Here is a 16,017-nt window from a genome sequence, read left to right as displayed (position 1 = left end):
AAGAAGAGGAGAAGGGAAGGGAAGGGAAGGGAAGGGAAGGGAAGGGAAGGGAAGGGAAGGGAAGGGAAGGGAAGGGAAGGGAAGGGAAGGGAAGGGAAGGGAAGGGAAGGGAAGGGAAGGGGAGGGGAGGGGAGGCGAGGAGAGGAGAGGAGAGGAGAGGAGAGGAGAGGAGAGGAGAGGAGAGGAGAGGAGAGGAGAGGAGAGGAGAGGAGAGGAGAGGAGAGGAGAGGAGAGGAGAGGAGAGGAGAGGAGAGGGAAAGGAGAGGGAAAGGAGAAGAGAGGAGAGGGAAAGGAGAAGAGAGGAGAGGGGAGGAGAGGGGAGGGGAGGGGAGGCGAGGCGAGGCGAGGCGAGGCGAGGCGAGGCGAGGCAAGGCAAGGCAAGGCAAGGGAGCTCTGTCACATTTGTATAAAATCATGTATGAAATCAGAAAAACCTGGGAAGTCAGAGGAGAGCACAAAACAGAAAGAGAGGGAACACTAATAATTGGTTTAATCCACCGAAGCAACAGGCTGCCAGTTGGCACTGCTGGCATTTAGTGTATTAACTGTCAGCACCTGATGGATTTAGCGGCAGAGCTCAGTGATGTTTCTGCTGCAGGAGGCAATTCTGCACTGGTGAAGGGCATTCAGTCTGAAAGAAAAAAAACCCCTTGCTCTGTACTCTGCTCTCAGTTGAAATAACAACAAAGTGGCTTTAGATATACACCAGTGTAGCTGACAACAGAATTTGACCTGACTTCCACAAAACCACATTCTATTAAAGGGGAAGGGATGCTATCCACAAGGATGGAGAGCCCATTGTGTATGTGGTTGTACAGCTGCCATTGCAAGAGGGCTCTTAATCCATGACCAGGGCTCCTGGGCATTATGAATTACTAATTATAAAATCCATCCACGTGACAACACAAGTCTGAAAACAAAAGCTGAAGCACTTCCCAGTGACTTTCTTACATTTAGGATGAAACACAGTCTGAAACACTGAAATGCAAGGATCCTGCAAAGCTATCCAAAGTTAAAGTCTGGGTAAGCGCTACAGGGCTTCCAGAAATGCTAGATGAGATTTGCTGTAATTCAGCAGAATACCTGGTTATACCTTGCTGCGCTGGAACAGTTAGCTAGTAATCTGATTACTAGCTAATCAAATTAATTGGGGTTTTTTTCAAAAGAATTAGAAAGAAATGTAGATGTACCAAAGATTTACTATGGGTGTAAACATGGTGGAGACATAGGTGGATGAGTTGCTCAGTGTTGTGTCTTATCTCAGCCTCTGAGCCAAACTTCAGCTGTATATGCAAGCAAGCACAGATTCAGTAAAATAACCCCTGTACAAGGTCATTGCCAGCTGAGAGCACCAAGAGGCATGCCTGTTGGGTGGCTACAAAGAGTGTGCAAGAGGTTTTGTCAAGATTTTTTAATGACTTTTTTAATTGTTGGTGGGTTTTTTGTTTTGGTTTTAATGAAAACCACAACAATTCTAAAAGTTATTTTCTCCACCATCTGTCCCTCATTCTCTGAAGAAATGTGGTTATGACATAGATATTCTCAAGCCTAGGCATTTGATTCTGCTCCACGTTATACAAAGGCACACTTTGAGCCTTATTTTGCTTTTCTTGTGTAAAAAAGTTGCTTATATCCTACTATCCAGGAAATAGTTTCCTGCAATCAGGCAAAATCCTCTCCTACTGGCTCTATTTCCTTCTGCTCTGTCCCCTGTCCACTCCAGCTGACCTTTCCTTTCCTTTCCTTTCCTTTCCTTTCCTTTCCTTTCCTTTCCTTTCCTTTCCTTTCCTTTCCTTTCCTTTCCTTTCCTTTCCTTTCCTTTTCTCCCTTCTTTTCCCGGGTCATTCTACCTAGTGCAGTCTCATGTCTCCTTGTATCTGGGTTCCTCGGACTTTGTTCCCAGGTTTGCTGGCTTGCAACCCCCCACTGTCAGCTTTAGCCAGAATTTCTTCTCCTCCATCATGGTGCTTGCACAAGAAACAACCGTGAACAGAAATGATAGGCTTTTTGCTGTCAGCACTCATTCTCTGTCAACACCCTCTGCTGTCAACATCCTTTATCTCCAGTTTACAAGAGGTGGGAGGGATGGGATTCAACTCCAAATTCAAGCACCTACATCTAGATGCCTACATGTTCAAGCTCCCATTAAGTCAAAAGAGATTGGGTCAATCAGTCAATAAAACCTAGAGAACAGTTCATCTGTCATCGCCATTGGGTTGCTCTACTCTCCTCTAGGTTTCTCTGGAGTCTATTGTGCATGTTAACACTTACTTGTATGAACATTCACATAACTAATGTGCATGTTGCCACTCAGAAAGATCTTGAGTCTTGTGATAATCTGGAGTCAAAGAAGAGAAGGTCCTGCCCAATCTATGGAAGGTGCATGTGCTACCACTGCAGATGGGAAAGCTGTGAGGTGCTGGAGCATGCTCAAGAGCATTCACGTCTTGAGAGCTTTTTGCTTCTACCATATTTTCCAGAAGGCTTACAAACTTCGATATTTGTGAGCCAACAGCAAAAAGCATATCTCTATCATTAAGATTATAAACAACTGGACTTTCAGCTACTCTGTGCATTAGAGCTTCTTGAGGAAAAAAAAAAAAAGAAAAAAGAAAAAAGTGCTAGTGTCTTTTCTTTCACATGGAAAAACTTCTCTTTCTTCAGTTCTCAGTCTTCAGAATGACTGAAATAGTACAACACAGAGACATACACACCCTTCAGTCTAAGGCACACACCCAGCAAGAAAAATTTCAGCCAGGATAATTGAAGTTTGGCAAACTTACAAGTAACAGAAATAAGGGCAAGTCTTGCATAATCTTAACCCTATCTGGCTCTACTAGTTCAGCTTATGATAATAAAACCTTTTCCTCAACCAACACCACACAGATCTTTCTCCTCCTCTTTGTTTTCAGTGACTCTTTCAAGGAGAGAGAGTCCTATTCTCTGTTCTTATCTCTTATTTGTAAAAGCACAAAATTGTTTTTCTTCCCTAAACAAATGAAAAGTCAGTCATCTCTCAGTTCTGCCAGTGTGTTTCCATTCATTTCATCTGACCTCCTCTCAAGTTGCCCTTGTGTGACCTAAACGACTGCTTCGCAAATCCTTGCCCCTTTCAGAGATTTCCATGTGATCTGCATTGTCTTCTTTTCCCCTTGTACTTCCGCACCACCTATACACACCTTGAATTTTTCCATGCTCTACACTGATAGCATCTTTTTAGGTCAGAGACCGCTGTTCTGTTCTGTGTTTCCACAGCTTCCCAATGCAATCCTGGCACAAGACACAAATAAAAGACATGAAAGACATGCACAGCTAATGGATACAAGCAGATCTTAGTAAATGTTTCAGCTAAGACCTTCCACTCAACAAAAATGTGTTATTTTCCTTATTAACCACTAGGTCAAAACATTGTTTTGTAACCTTTTCAATTAAAATGCAGCAAGACCTGATAATGAATCACTGAATCTCTCTACAGAAACTAATCACCTCTCACAGTGCATCTCTTCTTATTGACATTCCCCTTGGCTCGGGAGTGACTCACCAGCTGCTGAGCTATGAACTTTGAAATGTTTACTTTCACACTACACAGTTCGGTCTCCATTGCTAATGAAGAGTGAGGACAAGGCAGGGAGACCAACCACTCCATGCCAGAAATGTCTCACCCTCAATCATCACAACAATCTGACAGTTAAAAAAATTCTAAAGTTTTTACATGATACATTGAAAACCATTATTAACTAATCATTTTCAAGACTCCCATAGATTAAATTAACAAGCAAAAGAGAAGCTGCGCTGCCCTGCCTATAGAAGCTTATAGTCAAAGTCAAAATCAGCAAAGATTTCTGCTTCTGCCCTCCAAGTATGTGTGCAACAGGACCTCCTCTGGGCTCAACCTCCCAGCAACGAGTGCGTTACGGTCAGAGACCTCAGTTCTGTAGCAGAAAACATAGCTATTTTGGCAAAATAGTAGCCATCATAATTTGTCTCTCCAACAACTAAAATGATAAAAAGGGACAAAAAGATGCTAGAGGTGAGAAGAGTCAGAGCTGTTTGTTCTTGAATGCTCTCTGATGGGCTTATGAAAGTATCAAATTTAAGCAGTTTTTGAGATTAAAGGATAGAAGAGGGGGCGCTTCATTATTAAACCATAGACAGAAATTTCAGAAAAGGTATCACCTGACTCCAGTGATACCTTCTGGAGACAAGAATTTAAGACTGCTTAAATATCCTGAATGATATTTCTCATCTAGTGATCCATACATTTTTTTCAAATTGTAAAGCTGTCATAGGCAAAAAAATAGCTTAAACTGTGAAAGCTGACAGACGGCAGATAATTGGGTGCGTGTGTGTTTGTGGGAAATGTCTGAAATTGAACTTCTGAACACTCAAGCAAAAGGCTGCTACTTCCTAGCTGCAACCAGTAGAGGCTGGCTGTAAATTTTTATAACCTCTGGTCTAAACAGAAATGACACATCCTAAATCCTCCTATCAGTAAAAAGACATGAAAAAGGACCACCAGACAGGAGGCTGGTCACTTACTGTGCTTCTGTATGTAGACCATTCAGACTGGGAAAACTGTGGAGGTTGAGTCTGGAAAGAAGAGAAGACATATACTTGAAAAGAAGAAGCGATTTTGAGAAGAAACGGTGCCTGGAAAGAAGGTGGTGAACATCCTGCCTGGAGAAAAGATCCCAAAAGTGGAGGCACATCCTGAAGATGGTGCAGATGCATGGAGCCAAGTCCAGGGGGACACCCAGGGACCTCACCAGTAACCCCCAAGAGTTGTAACTGTGAGCAGCAGCAGAGTGCAAACTGACACAACTTTCTTCCCAAATGTCCCAGGCCAGCAGCTATCTCCCTGCAGGGAAGGGAAGATGAATCCTGATGAATGCAAACACTGTCTGGCGAAGCACGTGAGTGAGTCTGGGGATATCAAATAGGATAAAAACTCCTGTCTCCTTGGTTCTTAAATAAACCCCAGTATCCAGATACAGTACAGGTTGTCGTACACATTGTCTCGCCCTTGGCAAACTCTCACAAGCTTTACATATCTACCCTTAAAAAGTTTCCTCCAATTATTCATATGCCTCTATATTTCGGTTTTATTTCAACATGAATAAATAGTCCCATGTTTCCCAAAGAAGTGGGCATATTAGAGAGCAAGGCATGTGCAAGATATACATTTCAAATACTGACATGATTCTCCTTATTTTCCCTTATCATCTCTGCTCTGAAAGGATCATGTAATCCATCTCGGAGAGATACAGACTCCCATGGGATGTCAGTGACACTCTCTGTGGTCGATTGTTCAAATTCCCTCCTGTATGTACTTTACACACCGAGTGCGTGCTTGCCTGGGGTACAAAGGATCAGTCTGCAGGGAACATGTTCGAGATCTAACGTGACAGTTCACATGTAGTAAATGATGGACTGACCCCAATGACAGAAGACGTTGGGGCAGCTTAACATCTTTAGCAAAAGAAGAGCTGATATTCACAGCACTATTAAGGATAGCATGTAAGCCCCTGCAATTTCTCAGTGAGAGACATTGAAAGCTCACATTCTTGTTCTTGTCCCAGTTTTGAAAAAGATCTCTTCCACATTGCCTAAGTTTTAGGGCTCACTTCCTCCTCCCTCTCCCCCCAACTGTTTGACTGGTGCGCAAGTGTCCAAGGAAGCACACAACGTTGTAATGTCATTGTCCTCCAGATCTGTTCAACAACGTTTTGGTACTAAGGTGTTCCACAGGGCAGAATATAAAGATAGATGCATCTTCAGCAGGGATTATGGTCAGCAAGTACCCACAGTTTGAGGTGCAGACTGATGACTTTCTGCTTGGGATCTGTTTCCTCAACATTATCATTGAATATACTGAAGCAAAGGGACTCGCAGCTTTTGGGTACCTTACCTCTCTCTACTTTTTTTTTTTTTTTTAGTTAATTGACAAACCAAATTATTAAGCTTGATTTTTTAAGGCATTACACAATTTTTTTCTTCATTATTGGACCTTGTGGCTGGCAGGTCTGTTCTTGAGGTGAATGTAACTGCTGCATCCTCTATTGTTCCTCCCAGCAAAAAAAAGCCTCACATACAACCTGCTGCACAGTTATCACTGGCTTAAGCTTAAGCCTACAGAGTGCTCATAAACCTGCACCATAGAAATATTTGCCAACTATAAATAGAGGGCTGTCAACCAGATAAAAGCAATCTTTTCTGAAAACACTTTGTGGTGCTCCTGGACAACTTCCACAGCCGTTATATAAAAAATGGATAGAAACTACCGCTGCTAACCCTAAGGATTCTTCAGTAACTTGAACACAATCTTACTGCCTTTGCTCTTTTATTCTGTTGTTCAAGAGATCTTGATAAAAAGTCAGCAGCCAGAAAAATCTATATACAATGAGATGTTACTGTGGGCCAGCGTACAGAATCTAGTCTAGCCCAAGATACCTTTGGTAGGTGAGTGAGCAGCACTCACTAAATCAAGCAGCCTATGTAATATCAGCCTTGTCTTCCTCTGTCTTTAATTCAGCACACTGCTCCTCTCCCTTAGTAAAGACAAGCATCCTGTGGCACTTGTTGTGCTGGACTTGCTCTTCATCACATTACCTGATGGCTTTTCAGAGACTGAACAACAATCCCACCTGTATAATACAATGTTTTTTCTCCACCTACTCTTTGCTCAAATTGCTTAGCATTTGCCCAGGCAGACAAGTGTGAACGTGAATGCTCATTGACCATACTCTTGTACTAAGCTGATTTTAATTTCTGGAGGCAAAGGGGGATGCTTATCTCTTCAGCTATTGAACCAGATACATAATGTCCCAGAATACTTACTGTTGTGATAATTCCAGGTTGGTTCTTAATAACTTCACAATAAAGGCAGCGAAAAAGTACTTCAGGAGGCATTTTGTTTCCTACATGTGAATGAATGAATGAAGTCTGGGCCAAAGGAATTTATCAGTCATAGAATCATAGAATCATAGAATGGTTTGGGTTGGAAGGGACCTCAAAGATCACCTAGTTCCAACCCCCATGCCATGGGCAGGGACACCCTCCACTAGACCACGTTGCCCAAAGCCCCATCCAACCTGGCCTTGAACACTTCCAGGGATGGGGCATCCACAACCTCTCTGGGCAACCTGTTCCAGTGCCTCACCACCCTCACAGTCAAGAATTTCTTTCTAACATCTAATCTAAATTGACCCTCCTTCAGCTTGAACCCATTACCCCTTGTCCTGTCACTACACTCCCTGATAAACAGTCCCTCACCAGCTTTCCTGTAGGCCCCTTCAGGTACTGGAAGGCCACAATTAGATCTCCCCAGAGCCTTCTCTTCTCCAGGCTGAACAACCCCAACTCTCTCAGCCTGTCCTCATAGGAGAGGTGCTCCAGCCCTCTGATCAGATTCGTGGCCTTCCTCTGGACTCGCTCCAACAGCTCCATGTCTCTCCTGTACTGGGGCCCCCAGAGCTGGATGCAGTACTCCAGGTGGGGTCTCACAAGAGCAGAGTAGAGGGGCAGGATCCCCTCCCTCGACCTGCTGGTCACACCTCTTTTGATGCAGCCCAGGACACGGTTGGCTTTCTGGGCTGCAAGCGCACACTGCTGGCTCATGTTGAGCTTCTCATCAATCAATACCCCCAAGTCCTTCTCCTCGGGGCTGCTTTCAATCCATTCCTCGCCCAGCCTCTAGTTGTGCTTGGGATTGCGCCGACCCACGTGCAGGACCTTGCACTTGGCTTTGTTGAACTTCATGCCATTTGCACAGGCCCACCTCTCCAGCCTGTCAATGTCCCTCTGGATGGCATCCCTTCCCTCCAGCGTGTCGACCACACCACACAGCTTGGTGTTGTCAGCAAACTTGCTGAGGGTGCACTCGATCCCACTATCCATGTCGCCGACAAAGATGTTAAACAGTGCCGGTCCCAGTACCAACCCCTGAGGAACGCCACTCGTCACCATTCTCCTCTTGGACATTGAGCCATTAACCACAACTCTTTGAGTGCGACCATCCAGCCAATTCCTTATCCACCGCGTGGTCCATCCATAGAATCCATGTCTCTCCAATTTAGAGACAAGGATGTTGTGCAGGACAGTGTCAAATGCCTTGCACAAGTCCAGGTAGGTGACGTCAGTTGCCCTTCCCTTATCCACCGACGCTGTAACCCCATCATAGAAGGCCACCAAGTTTGTCAGGCATGATTTGCCCTTAGTGAAGCCATGTTGGCTGTCACCAGTCACCTCCTTATCTTCCATGTGCCTGAGCACAGTCTCCAGGAGGGTCTGCTCCATGATCTTGCCAGGCACGGAGGTGAGACTGACCGGCCTGTAGTTCCCTGGGTCTTCCTTTTTACCGTTCTTAAAAATGGGGGTTACATTCCCCCTCTTCCAGTCGGTGGGAACTTCGCCAGACTGCCAGGACTTCTCAAATATGATGGCGAGTGGCCTGGCCGGTATCCACCCGTTTCCTCAAGACCCGCGGATGCAACTCAACAGGTCCCATGGACTTGTGCACCTTCAGGTTCCTTAGATATTCTCGAACCTGATCTTCTCCTACAGTGGGCAGTTCTGCATTCTCCCAGTCCCTGCCTTCTGTGACCTGGGCAGTGTGGCTCAAGCATTTGCCAGTGAAGACTGAGGCAAAGAAGTCTCTGAGTACCGCAGCCTTCTCCATATCCTGGGTAACCAGGTCACCCGTTTCACTCTGGAGGGGACCCACATTTTTCCTTGTCCTGCTTTTATCACTGACATACCTATAGAAGCTTTTCTTGTTGTCCTTGACATCCCTGGCCAGATGAATTTCTCTCAGGGCTTTGGCTTTCCTAACCTGATCCCTGGCTGCTTGGACAGTTTCTCTGTATTCTTCCCAGGCTACCTGCCCTTGCTTCCACCCTCTGTAGGCTTCCTTTTTTTGTTTGACTTTGCCCAGGAGCTCCTTGTTCATCCACAGGGGCCTCTTGGTGTTTTTGCTTGACTTCCTCTTTGTTGGGATGCCTCGCTCCTGAGCTTGGAGGAGGTGACCCTTGAATATTAGCCAGCTGTCTTGGGCCCCTCTTCCTTCCAGGGCTTTGTCCCATGGTACTCTACCAAGCAGATCTCTGAAGATGCCAAAGTCTGCTCTCCTGAAGTCCAGGGTAGTGAGCTTGCTGCACGCCCTCCTCGCTGCCCTGAGGATCCTGAATTCCACCATAGTGGAATAGTGGAATAGTCACTCTATGTCTTCCTTCTCTTCTGTTAACATGGCATGCAGAAAGCATGTGGCTGAAGTAATTACATTTACTGAGCCCTTAGACAGCTTTGAAAGCTAAGAAGGCCACAATGTATTCACGTGTTGCATTTTCATGGCACTTTTCATCTATAAAAATACTCCACACAAAAATACCGTAGCTCTTGATCCCCGCTGCTATCTCCAGCACTCTTATCTGTAGCAAGTTTATGCATTAACAATGTATTATGTACTGAAAACTGCACAAAATTCACTTGCATCAGGAAGAAAAAAAAAAGCAGCAATAGAGAGGCACAAGCATGCTTGGTCTTGTGAAATCTCATTTTCCTTTCGGACACCATTTTGGACAAGCTATTCGTGTACAAAAGTTAGCATGCTTCAATAGATGCTACAAAATCCAGTCTAAAACTCTGCTGCCTAGGTTATTAATGGTTTCACTTGGCCCCATGGACTGTTTTTGTAGCCAAGTAGGCAACAAATGAAAGACAAGACTCAAAGTAATCATGGGAAAAAAAAAAGTATGCACTTGTGATTTACTCGGTAAATATCACTCAACAGCAAGTGAGTAGGAGGATTAAAGAGAAAGTCTGTGTTCTTCATTAATAATGAGAGATGTTATTCTGTAGGAAAGACCAGTATTGGTCATACAAAGTGGCCAGTATCATAGACTGGCTTCTGGAATTTCATACTTAACTGCATGCATGCGATTCAGCCTCTTAAAGACCTGGATGTTACCTGTGAGATGCTCCTTCCTGAAAAATTGGTCCTTTTTCCCCAGTGCTCATCATCATACCCTAGTTCTGAAACATTGCCTAAAATATTGTATGTGCAGCTTTGCAGCACTCTCTTACTCTTAGTGCAGTTCCCAGTATGGCAGCTTCATCTGATGGTTTATAGAAAACTGTAAGGACTGTCTTGTGTAGATATTTTATTGTACTGTAATATAGTGATTGATCGGCAAGGCTCAGGTCTAGCAGCTCTCAGAAATGCAATTTCCATTCTGTCTTTTAAAAAGGCAGAAATAGAGCTGGAAGGCTATATGCAGATATCTGGATGTGTATATTGAAGTTCTAGAGTAAAATGAAGATGACAAAAAATGAATAAATGTTCTTCTCATCCATTATTGAAAGAATTCTGGGTTCCAGAATAACCAGTGGAAAACACTCTTTGCTGACTTCACATATAGCCAGCACCACTCGCTGGTGAACACTGCAGAAAAGATCCATTTATTTGCTGCAGACTATATGGTGCATTCATGATGGGACTCCTGTAGAGGTAATTTCATGTGAAATTTAGAACTGATTCCTAAGTAAGTCATACAAAGTGCTGGAGGAAGAAAAGACAGAACGCTAACTTCCAGGATAGGCAGATTTCCACCTACTTTAACAAGATTCATAGATTTTTTTCCTTAAAGAATAAATTTGTGCTGATTCTCAGTATAATTCTTGAAGGACCTTAAGGAAGAATTTGAAAACACGTGTGTGTGGGCTTGTGATGTCAAGACGTAGTGTGTTCGATAGCAGGCTCTCTCTTCCTAAGAGATAGTTGAGCTAGAAATCAAGGTCTCTGAATTCTGACTGTGTATCAAAGAAATTATTCAGGGAACAATCTGGAAAAGAAGCCAGTATTACTTATCATCTGCCTCATAGGTTTCTTGCAAATAGAGCAGAATATCAAACATTTCCTTTCTAAATCTCATGCTAAAGGTCAAGTGCAGTAAATTGCTGCAGTTGTACAGAAGTGAGTGGAACTAAAGCAGTCCTTACTATAGATCTAGCTTATACTTTCATACTAGATGACTCTGCATCTTTTCTTTTTAGTATTACTGGAATGTCTTTTATCCCACAGAGACCTTACAATTCAGCCTCAAACATGTTTAGTTATAATTAACATATTTGCTCACAAACGGTTCTTGTTCCATTTTAATTGAAAAAAGAAGTGCAATTTTTTGAGCAAAAAAAAAAAACCTGCTGGAGTGGAGAGGGCTGGGGAAAAAAAAAAAAAGAGAGAGGATTCTTTAAACCACAATAAAAAACTCAGTGAGACCAGTCATATGTGTTTCACATGTTGTTTATGTGTTTTCCTTTCAAAGGCTGTGGCTGAGCAGTGAAAATGAGGCTGTTTTCCTTTTGCTGGTGATGCAAAAAACCCTGGTGTCATGGTTTAACCCCAGCCGGCAGCTCAGCCCCACACAGCCACTTGATCACTCCCCCCACAGTGGGATGGAGGAGGGAATCGGAGGGGAAAAAGTGAAAAAACTCATGGGTTGAGATAGAAAGTTTAATATATAAAGCAAAAGCTGTGCACGCAAGCAAAGCAAAACAAGGAATTCATTCCCCACTTCCCATTGCAGGCAGGTGTTCAGCCATCCCCAGGAAAGCAGGGCTCCATCACAGGTGATGGTTCCTTGGGAAGACAAACGCCATCACTCCAAATGTCCCCCCCTTCCTCCTTCTTGCCTAGTGGAAAAGGACCTGAGAGTATTCGTTGACAGCCAGCTGAATATGAGCCAGCTGTTTGCCCAGGTGGCCAAGTGTCGCCAGCAGGACTAGGGAAGTGATCACCCCCCTGTACTCAGCACTGGTGAGGCTGCACCTCGAGTGCTGTGTTCTGTTTTGGGATCCTCACTACAAGAAAGACATTGAGGTGCTGGAGCGTGTCCAGAGAAGGGCAACGAAGCTGGTGAAGGGTCTAGAGCACAAGTCTTATAAGGCGCAGCTGAGGGAACTGGGGAACTTGTTTAGCCTGGAGAAAAGGAGGCTGAGGGGAGACCTTATTGCTCTCTACAGCTACCTGAAAGGAGGTTGTAGTAAGGTGGGTGTTGGTCTCTTCTCCCAAGTAACAAACAATAGGAAATTGCCTCATGTATGCCTGTGTAGTGTCACATTTCTTTTTATGGTCTTTTTGCTTCTATGTCTGTTACTGGGGTTTTTTACACAAAAAAAAAAAAGTCAGCAGAACTCGAAAAAGTCTGATAGCTGTTCATAAGTTCATTTTTCTGGAGAAAAGGAGGCTGAAGAGGAGACCTGATTGCTCTCTACAACTACCTGAAAGGAGGTTGTAGCCAGGTGTGTGTTGGTCTCTTCTCCAAAGTAACAAGTGATAGGACAAGAGGAAATGGCCTCAAGTTGCACCAGGGGAGGTTTAGGTTGGATATTAGGAAAAATTTCTTCACTGAAAGGGTTGTCGATCATTGGAACAGGCTGCCCAGGGAAGTGGTTGAGTCACCATCCCTGGAGGTATTTAAAACATGTGTAGAAGTGGTGCTTAGGGACGTGGTTTAGTGGTGGACTTGGCAGTGTTAGGTTAAAGGTTGGACTTGATGATCTTAAAGGTATTTTCCAACCAAAACTATTCTATAATTCTATGATTCTTCCTCCCAGTTTTATAAGCTAAGCATGACGTCATATGGTATGGAATATCCCTTTGGTCAGTTGGGGTCAGCTATCCTGGCTCTGTGTCCTCCCAACTTCTTGTGCACCCCCAGCCTCCTCGCTGGTGGGGTGGTGTGAGAAGCAGAAAAGGTCTTGATTCTGCCTAAGCACTGCTCAGCAATAACAAAAAATCTCTACATTATCAACACTGTTTTCAGCACAAATCCAAAACACAGCCTCATAGTACCTACTATGAAGAAAATTAACTCTATCCCAGCCAAAAGCAGCACACCTGGCCAGGCAAAACCATCAAGAAGGGAGAAGCTTATGCCTTCCTTAGAATAACTAAACATGCCTGGAAGAAAAAAGCTTTCAGGATTACATGTGCAACGGGCAGAGAAGAAACATGCCCAGCAGGGAGGCTGCAGCATGGGCAGGAGATAGAAGATCCCCATATCTCACAAGCAGCAAAAAAGAGGGTCAATAGGGACTGACTGTTCAGAGTACCATGAAGTGAGGCCAGTGGAGGCCTGTGGTGGGTTGAGCCTGGCTGGGGGCCAGGTGCCCACCAGAGCCGCTCTCTCACTCCCCTCATTCACTAGACAGGGGAGAAAAGGCATAACGAAATGCTTGCAGGTCGAGATAAGGACAGGGAGAGATCACTCACTAATTGTTGTCACGAGCAACAGACCAAACTTAGAGAGGGAATTCATCTAATTTATCACTAAGCAAAACAGAGTAGAGGAATGAGAAAATAAAATCAACTCTTAAAACACCTCCCCCCACCCCTCCTCCATCTTCCCGGGCTCAACTTCACTCCTGGCTTCAACCTTCCCCCCCTCAGCGGCACAGGGGGACGGGGAGTGGGGGTTACGGTCAGTTCCTCTCACGGTGTTTCTGCTGCTTCTTCATCCTCAGGGGGAGGACTCCTCTCATCGTTCCCCTGCTCCAGCATGGAGTCCCTCTCACGGGGTGCAGACCTTCAGGAGCAAACTGCTCCAGCGTGGGGTCCCCCACGGGGTCACAAGTCCTGCCAGCAAACCTGCCCTGGCGTGGGCTCCCCTCTTCACGGGTCCACTGGTCCGGCCTGGAACTTCCCACGGGCCACAGCCTCCTTCAGGTGCCTCCACCTGCTCCAGCGTGGGGTCCTCCACAGGCTGCAGGTGGAATCTCTACACCCCCTCATCCTTCCTCCATGGGCTGCAGGGGGACAGCCTGCTTCACCATGGCCTTCACCACGGGCTGCAGGGGGATCTCTGCTCCGGCGCCTGGAGCACCTCCTCCCCCTCCATCTGCACTGACCTTGGTGTCTGCAGAGTTTCTTACATCTTCTCACTCCTCTCTCCGGCTGCAAAAGCTCGCTCTCTCTAAGTGTTTTTCTTCTTCTTAAATATGTTATCACAGAGGTGCTGATTGGCTTGGCCTTGGCCAGCGGCGGGCCCGTCTTGGAGCCGGCTGGCATTGGCTCTATCAGACACAGGGGGAGCTTCTAGCAGCTTCTCACAGAAGCCACCCCTGTAGCCCCCCCGCTACCAAAACCTTGCCACACAAACCCAACACAAGGCCTCAAAAGGAGATGATTCTTTATGAAATGGGCTGTAGACCTAGGAAAATCCTTGCCAAAGATGGTGTGGATGCAAGAAGTTTGTGTGGGCTCAAAGCAGACTGGACTGATCCTTGGAAGAGAGATCCTGGGATTATCTGCTAAGCAGACAAGCTACATCAGGTTAAGTTCTCTCCTGAGCCGTAAATACTCAGAAACTGGCAAAGCATTAGAGGGTAGTATAAAATGCTTTTTCCTTGTTCTTATTTTTCCTTAGGCTACTTTTTATGGCCCTAATTAGAGGGAGAATACTGCACAGATGGTCCAAGATAACCCTTGATCTGCACCAGCATGGCTCTTCTTCCAGAGACAGGCAGCCAGGACTAATAAGGGATGAAAAGAAACTACTCCAGAGGGTACCATGTGCAGTATGTTGCAATCCCGGAAGCTACTGAAAGATTACTGGAGAGACAACAAATCTCAAATAAAGAACCACATTGCCAGTGGAGAGCTGTGTTTATAAACCAATTTTCATTTGTTCTGTCCCACTCTGAGCTTTCTCGGGTTCAAAATTATTAGCACCCTAGTTGCTGTTGTAATACAACCCAGCTTTTGAGGCTTTGAGCTCTGTTGGGAATTTTGGGTGTGGAGGAGTCTCACATTCAGGAAAACGTATAGGCAAGTCCATCTGTAATCTTTGACCTTCATGCTCAGGGTGAATACAACTGACTGGTGCTACCAGAACGGTGCTTCCAGGCACTATTTCCAGCAGTTAAACCCTTTGGATTCTTTTCCAGGTGCGTAGCTAGGAGACACCAACTAGTTGAGCCATATTGACTGACCAGAGAATCACAGGCATAGACTATCATATAGAGAAATGGCCAGCGAGCAGCGTGGTGTGCAATTAATACTGCCCTATCACCTCCAAAACTTTGTTTGGCCTTAATGTTTGAAGACTTGTTTTAGACCTCTCTGGCTGCATATTCAAGTGAAGGGCAGGGATCTATAGCTGAGATGGTTGATTTCTCTGGTAGATACTAAATTTGAGAGCTTACTGCAGCCTATCACTGTAACAGTTCCCCAGCCATGGGGTCAAGCCAGGACTTGTTTGTTAGGAGATGCCTGCAGAAGACTGCTGACAAAGGAGTTCAGAAAATATATAGAATCATAGTATCATAGAATCATGGAATGGTTTGGGCTGGAAGGAACCTTTAAAGGTCTTCTAGTTCCAACCCCCCAGCAGGTGGGCAGGGACACCCTCCATTAGACCACGTTGCCCAAAGCCCCATCCAACCTGGCCTTGAACACTTCCAGGGAGGGGGCATCCACAGCCTCTCAGGGCAACCTGGTCCAGTGCCTCACCACTCTAACGGTAAAGAATTTCTTTCTAATATCTAATCTAAATCTACCCTCCTTCATCTTAAACCCATTACCCCTTGTCCTATCACTACACGCCCTTGTAAACAGTCCCTCTCCATCTTTCCTGCAGCCCCTTCAGGTACTGGAAGGCTGCTCTAAGGTCTTCCTGGAGTCTTCTCTTCTCCAGGCTGAACAATCCCAACTCTCTCAGCCTGTCTTATAGGAGAGGTGCTCCAGCCCTCTGATCAATTTTGTGGCCCTCCTCTGGACTCACTCCAACAGCTCACAATATAAGCAACCCTACCCAGGGGAGCAGTATGTGCTGTAGAGCATCCTATTCAAGGAAACACCCATGAGCTCTAGTGGGCTGGTCCTGCAGGCAATCCCTCTGCAGCAGAGTGAAACAGCTTTTCTCTGGGGTCCCTCTGGTCCTCCTTTCTTCTCCAAGAAGCACCAACAAGTCTGGCAATAAACAGCACTACTGTCACATGGAGGGGTCCTCAGTGGGAATC

At 45.3% G+C, this 16,017-nt stretch overlaps 1 protein-coding gene across 1 annotated transcript in view; it reads right to left on the bottom strand.

Moving 5' to 3' along the window:
- Window positions 1–496: 496 nt before the first annotated feature.
- Window positions 497–16,017, bottom strand: part of COL22A1 (collagen type XXII alpha 1 chain) — a 268,249-nt gene continuing 252,728 nt past the window's right edge. The window contains exons 66-68 of the transcript XR_008576049.1: window positions 4,540–4,590; window positions 3,180–3,270; window positions 497–631 (exon numbers count right to left, since the gene is read on the bottom strand). The gene's annotated coding sequence lies outside the window, so the exon portion shown is untranslated. The remainder of the gene's footprint in view (window positions 632–3,179; window positions 3,271–4,539; window positions 4,591–16,017) is intronic.

The sequence above is a fragment of the Grus americana genome, chromosome 2, assembly GCF_028858705.1.
Source record: "Grus americana isolate bGruAme1 chromosome 2, bGruAme1.mat, whole genome shotgun sequence".
NCBI classification, from domain to species: Eukaryota; Metazoa; Chordata; class Aves; order Gruiformes; family Gruidae; genus Grus; species Grus americana.
Note: the sequence above shows the minus strand (reverse complement) of the source record. Positions and strands in the feature narration are given on the sequence as shown.